Source organism: Micromesistius poutassou, assembly GCF_964030765.1.
Source record: "Micromesistius poutassou genome assembly, chromosome: 21".
In the NCBI taxonomy this organism is placed as follows: Eukaryota; Metazoa; Chordata; class Actinopteri; order Gadiformes; family Gadidae; genus Micromesistius; species Micromesistius poutassou.
Window position 1 is genome coordinate 2,379,479 of NC_140291.1, and position 6,533 is coordinate 2,386,011.

At 50.7% G+C, this 6,533-nt stretch overlaps 1 pseudogene across 1 annotated transcript; it reads left to right on the plus strand.

Annotated features, from left to right (window-relative positions):
* Nucleotides 1-1,626: 1,626 nt before the first annotated feature.
* Nucleotides 1,627-4,952, plus strand: LOC311366751 (heparan sulfate glucosamine 3-O-sulfotransferase 2 pseudogene; annotated as a pseudogene). Its single transcript has 3 exons — nt 1,627-1,816; nt 1,870-2,119; nt 4,334-4,952. The product of its transcript is annotated as a heparan sulfate glucosamine 3-O-sulfotransferase 2 pseudogene (transcript).
* Nucleotides 4,953-6,533: the final 1,581 nt, after the last annotated feature.

The window sequence follows — 6,533 nt, forward strand, 5'->3', positions numbered from 1 at the left end:
TTATCCGTTCCGCTTTTATTCTCCTTCTGTGCATTCAGTGGCCATGTCAGTTTACCCGGTGACTGGCGTGCGTCCCGGTGTCCTCCCCGGTCCCCCTGGCGGATTTATCCCTGAAAAATGTTAGCTGGAGACGCGCCCACACCAGCCGTGCGCCGGACCGATTATAACATTTAATCAGCGCGGGAGATCGCCTCGCACGTTTAGATTCACCCGCCCTCTTTTTTTTCCCGGGAAATCTCATCGTGGAGACGGATTGCTGTGCGAGCCTCACCGACCGGCCAATCAATCATTCTTTAATCAGAGGCCGCGCGGACAGACTCCTCCCACCTCCAGCCCCTCTCTTCCCCGCTTTTGGCTTGGAGCTCTGTGCCACGTGCCATCACCTCATCCCGGCGGATGACTCCAACCCCACTGCCACTCTCGACTCCGGATGGTTCCGCGTTCGATTCCCCCGGGGTCCACAGTCCACCTGCAGTCAGGCATAACTCATCTAATTTCATTCATTTTATTCCACATTCACCCAAACCTCACCTACTTACCCCACGCTGACAATACGAAAGGGGAGGATCTCTGTTTCTAATTAAAGAGTATAGGCCTATAGGATAGTGCTAACACGTGTGTATTTCAATACGCGTTCTGCAATGTCAACGTTTCTGCGAGAAAAATGCTGAAAAGTTGCACTGACCCGCAGCGTTCACCATGGGTCCGATTTGGAACAACCACTATGCTAAATGTGTCACATTTTATATTGAGATCCCTGTCAATCTTTTTGTGTTGGTTTATTTGGTATTTATTTCATAATATTTGTTTTTGCTCTTCATTTTTTTTGCAATAGACTGATTTTCTTTTTTTCTCTCATAGCCTAATAATCGCATTTTTAATTGGAAAATAAAAACACACTAGTTGTATGTAGTCTGCGGTGTAAGCTCATAAAACGTAGTTCTACTGAAACGAAATTAACTAATACCAATTCCATTGGTCAAGGCTTTATGATGACTCATCGACATTGATTCATGATTTATAATTATTTATAAATCATGAATTTATAATCATTTTATTGTAGCCTATAACGAAAATCAAAACAACGCAAAGGGCACAGTGGCAGCGGCTAATGTGTACTAACAAACACAACCATAAATTCACTTTGTTACGCGCGGTGGATGGATCTACTGGACCAGAGCTCTGCGTTACGCAATCAACGCTCTGCCGCTGAAACGTTACTTTTCCAATTCAAAGACACTCCAATGTCACGTGGGGGGGGGGGGGGGGGGGGGGGGGGGGGCGATCATTTTTTCTTCCCGGGGCATGACGGTCCCCGCGCCCCTCTTCTTTTTACACCCTCGTGCGCCATGGCAACGGCTCCAAGCTGGACGACGTCGCCGCCTCGACTTGAACCAAACCCGCGCTCCGTTGGAGACCTACTGGTGCGGTGGTGGCGAGACCTCAACGCAGTAACTATTACGCGCCAGCTGGCAAATTGAAGTATTTCTTTATTTATTTACGGTTTTTAAAAAAAAAGTGCTGAACGTCCAGATCTCTTAGAAGGCAGTTTGAAGTCAACCAGGAGCGCACGCAGCGCGCGAGATCAGACGGAATAAAAGATGCGCGGTCCATGTCCACGGAGATATGGCATGCGCGCTCCTCAACGGTCGAGCGGTGCCGCCCTCGCCCCGGCTCATCCCGACCTGCCTGTGCGTGTTCTCCTTCCTCGTTACCTACCTGTGCTACTCGGCGCTGTTTTCCGCTGATGCGGTCACCATGCAAGCGCCCGGCGGCGGCGACCTGCCGCGCGGCTGCCGGCGCGCACCGGTGGACGGTGGCGGGAGAAGGCGCCTCCAGAAGTCGGTCTCGTGCGTTTTTCCTTTCGAGGAGGCGGGGGGGATCGCGACCCCGTCGTTCGAGCGTCGCCCCCCCGCCGGAACGACACGACACTGGGCTCCGCGCCGGTGACCGCAAAGTTTGGGAATAAGAAGTTACCGAACGCCATCATCGTCGGCGTGAAGAAGGGCGGCACGCGCGCGGTTCTGGAGTTTATCCGGATTCACCCCGACGTGCGCGCGGTCGGCACCGAGACGCACTTCTTCGACCGGAACCACGACCGCGGACTGGACTGGTACAGGTAACACACACACGCACACACACACACACACACACACACACACACACACACACACACACACACACACACACACACACACACACACACACACACACACGCAAACACACAAACACGCAAACTCACACGCACACGCACACGCAAACGCACACACACACACACACACACACACACACACACACACACAAACACGCAAACGCAAACGCACACGCACACACACACGCCACACACACACACACACACACACACACACACACACACACACGCACACAAACACAAACACACACACATTTACTGCTTTCATCTTTGTCAATCACTTATAAATAAATAAGTCATTCATAAATCTTTCATCATGCAAAATAATATTGTAAAAACACATTCGTTAGAAATGTTTAACTCAAACTAAAGTCTGTTACTCGACACGAGTTAAAAAAAACTTTCATTCCACTGACTCCACCTCGGTAATTGACCGCGCCCAGGTGTGAACAGGTGACCCGAGCGATCCTTTATCCATCGATAGTTATCCACTTTCCAACTTTATTCTGGTTAGAGCAGCTCTACTCAGTTCTACTCATAATCTCCTGCCTAAAAGTATACTTCTCTACCCCACTCCTCTCCACTCACTCACTGTACGCCCTTGTTTACTAGCCTGCACTATTCTACTCTACTGAGGCTATATGCTGCTCTACTCTATCTACTATACTGTATACTATTATATTCCAAACTCTACTATCTACTCTTATACGGTCTACTCTACTGTCTACTCTACTCTATAGACAGCTTGTTTACTCTACCCTCAGAAGCTCTTCTGGGCTCTACACGTCTCTAATAGGCTAGTCTCTTCCCCGCTCTGCTGTCTCTTCTACTCTGTGCTACTCTACTCTGGTCCACTGTGTGCTGTACCGTCCACTGTGCCTCACTGTCTCACTACATTCATCTCTACTGCTCAATCCTATTGTACTAGCGTATACTCTGTTCTCTACTGTGTTCTACACCCTCTGTTATACTCATACTCTACTCTGTTCTGCTTCCCCCTCCTACCCCCCTTCCCCTCTCCCCTCCCCCCCCCCCCCCCCCCAAAACAATCAGTAGAACTTTTTTCCCCGCTTCAGAAACGCTCCGTAGATGTAAATGCTGTGGGGGGGTATGCTACGCTACGCGGTGTGTCAGTGGGGAGCGTCCTAGTTTCAGGGTCCTCCTCCGTATCTTCTTCTCCTCCTGCCGTTGATTTATTACCCCGAGCCGGGGCTGATTTCTGGGGTGACGCCGGGGCCTGCCTGGCTGACAGCCTCCGCGCTCCTCCTCCTCCACGCACGCAGAGCCCAAACCAAACTGGGTTGGCAGCCCGAGAGGAACTTCTTTATGCAAGTGGCGTCGTCCGCCCCGCGCTGGCCTAAATACACACGGAATATACACAGGAAGTACACGCTCGCTAAAACACACACCGTAGACACACGAACGCTTCGCGGTTCAGACAGCGGGGCTCTAGCTGGCCGTCCACTCATGTTTAATCATGAGAGACAACCAATTATCTGGATGGTTTGTTCATAAAGTCGTTATGGCATTGTTCTTTCATATTTATATTAGAGCTATATTTATCAGACTATATTTATTCAGTGTTTTGTTCATGCTGTGTGCTGGGAGTTTACACTGCGTGTTTAGACGCTGCGTACTCCTTGCAAAAAAGCGTGTGTTGAATTAACATGTTGAATCTCTAGTGCCTTCTTTTATTTCTGATAACGTCTCCTTCATGTTCTGACCAGCTGCGATGGACATACTTGCTGTGATAAAGCAGACTCTACAGTAGCTGTGATAAAGCAGACTGTAGCTGTAATAAGGACCAGAGCTGTGTGAGGACAGCTGTCACTGTTACTTTTTAAATTTTGTTTACTCTATTTTATTTGCTCTTCTCTATTTTGCCATGTAAAGCGCTTTGGGTGAACTCCTGTTGTATTTAAATGTGCTATATGAATAAAAGTGACTTGACTTGAATCGACTAGTGAAGGACAGAGCGTAACGATAATAAAGGACAGACTGTAACGATGATAACGGACAGAGCGTAACGATAACAAAGGACAGAGCGTAACGATAACAAAGGACAGACTGTAACGATGATAACGGACAGACTGTAACTTTGATCAGGACAGTTTGTAACTGCGTTGACGACTGACCGACTGCCGCTGTGATAAACCGACGGGGGTTGGCTCTGTTTTCCAGGAGCCTGATGCCACGCACCCTGGAGGGCCAGATCTCCATGGAGAAGACCCCCAGCTACTTTGTGACCGCCGACGCCCCGCGCCGCATCGCCGCCATGTCCCGCCACACCAAGCTCATCGTGGTGGTCCGGGACCCCGTCACGCGGGCCATATCGGACTACACCCAGACCCTGACCAAGACACCGGACCTGCCCAGCTTCCAGGAGCTGGCCTTCCTGAACCGGAGCCGCGGCTCGGTGGACGTCTCCTGGAACGCCATTCGCATCGGCCTGTACGCCGTGCACCTGGAGTGCTGGCTGCGCCACTTCCCCCTGGCGCAGATCCACTTCGTCAGCGGCGAGCGGCTCATCACCGACCCGGCCGGCGAGCTGGCCCGCGTGCAGGACTTCCTGGGCCTGAAGCGCATCGTGACCGACAAGCACTTCTACTTCAACCGCACCAAGGGCTTCCCCTGCCTGAAGAAGCCCGAGAGCGGCGTGTCGCCGCGCTGCCTGGGCAAGTCCAAGGGCCGCACGCACGTCCAGATCGACCGCGAGGCCGTGGAGCAGCTCCGCGACTTCTACCGACCGCACAACGTCCGCTTCTACGAGATGGTGGGCTTCGACTTCAGGTGGGACTAAGCCCAGTGGGGGGGGGGCGGGGGGGGTGGATACTTTGTGTGTGTTGTCGGAGAGAGCAGCCGGCCCAGCGGGTCGTTCCAACCATCAGAAAAAGCGATATATAACCGGTCTCTTACTACCTGTGTATGTCGGCTGGCAGTCCCCCCCCAAGGAACACTAATACGGACGCAACCAAGAAGTACAAGATGACCAGGAGATAGTCCTCACCTCTCTCGCTACTATCCACGCATCCTCACAAGTTCCCCCCTCCAGATGTTCTCCCTCATGAGACGGGAGCACCTGCGAACAAAGTAAAGATGGGAATGATTTCAGTATGATGGACGTTTAGAGGTGGCACAGGAGGGGTCTCGTTGCATGGCCTTCAAAATAAAAGCGCACAATTAGCTTGTTTCCCCAGCTGGGGAGGGAAGGCTCGCTGGCCCCGCGGGTGCATTTCTCCGTACTGGGAACCAGTGTGCGAGGTGCTGCTTTGAACACCGAAGAGGGGAGAAGATTGCCTGGCTTCGATTCCAAATGTCACATTAGCTATTTAGCGGTTCAGGATGTTAGCCCTAGCGACGTGCTGCTTACCAGCATCTCCGCTGGCTGACGGGTGGATTAGGACGAATCTACGGATGAGTTGGATTAGTTCCCGTTGAAACCTGCTGCACTAATCAAAACAGGGATTAGAGAGAGACCCTGGAAATGTCAGAGCTGTCTTCTGGGAGGACGGGCGTTGAGATGCCACAACGCCACACCCCAAGCGGGGTACATTTTGGATTATATTCGCTGTATTCATAGCATGAGTAGGATGTCTTGTGAATGCAACAACCAACGCTTCAGTCGCAAAGGACTTTATGATGGCTGTGATTATGCAGAATTAAAACCTTGCTAATGTTTCTGTAACTTTAAAGATGTAAGCTCCGCTCTCGTATCATGTCCGCCAACGCCTCACGGAACGCACACAGCAAACTAATAAATGAATCCTCACCTCGCGTCTCTCTCTGATGACTCCCACTGCTGAGCTCCGACGTTTTCTCACAAGACGTTGAGTGCCTGATTGTCTGTAGGAGGTCAGGAGGTCAAGAGGTCAGGAGGTCAGGAGCTTGAGTCCTGGTGGTTCGATAAACGGCTGGTGGTCACACATGAACGTGAATGGGTTAATGTGTGTGAAAGGATGAATGTGTTTGCTAATGGGTGAATGTGTGTGGATGGGTAGATGTGTGTGGAAGGGTATAGCAGGTTTTAGTGGTTATCTTTCACTTTTCACTTAGTCCTCTGTAAATATGAGGTTATCGACTAGGTTAAACATTTCCTTCACAGTGTCTCTGCCCCTCCTGATTTGTTGTGGTTCCACTCTACCTTTATAGACACTTGCACTCTGCTGAATATGAAACTGATGTTGCGATACAAACCACAATTCTTTCTGTTTCACAGCGTGAACCACTATACCTTCCATTCCAAACAGGGTAAAAAGTAAACGTGTGACCAGGTAAGGGTTGATCTGGCTTCACAGTTTTTCCGTCCAGGGATCCTGTTTGAGTCTGACTTTAGGTTTCTTTCGGATTTATTTATTCTGATCCCTAATCAATGACAGCCCCG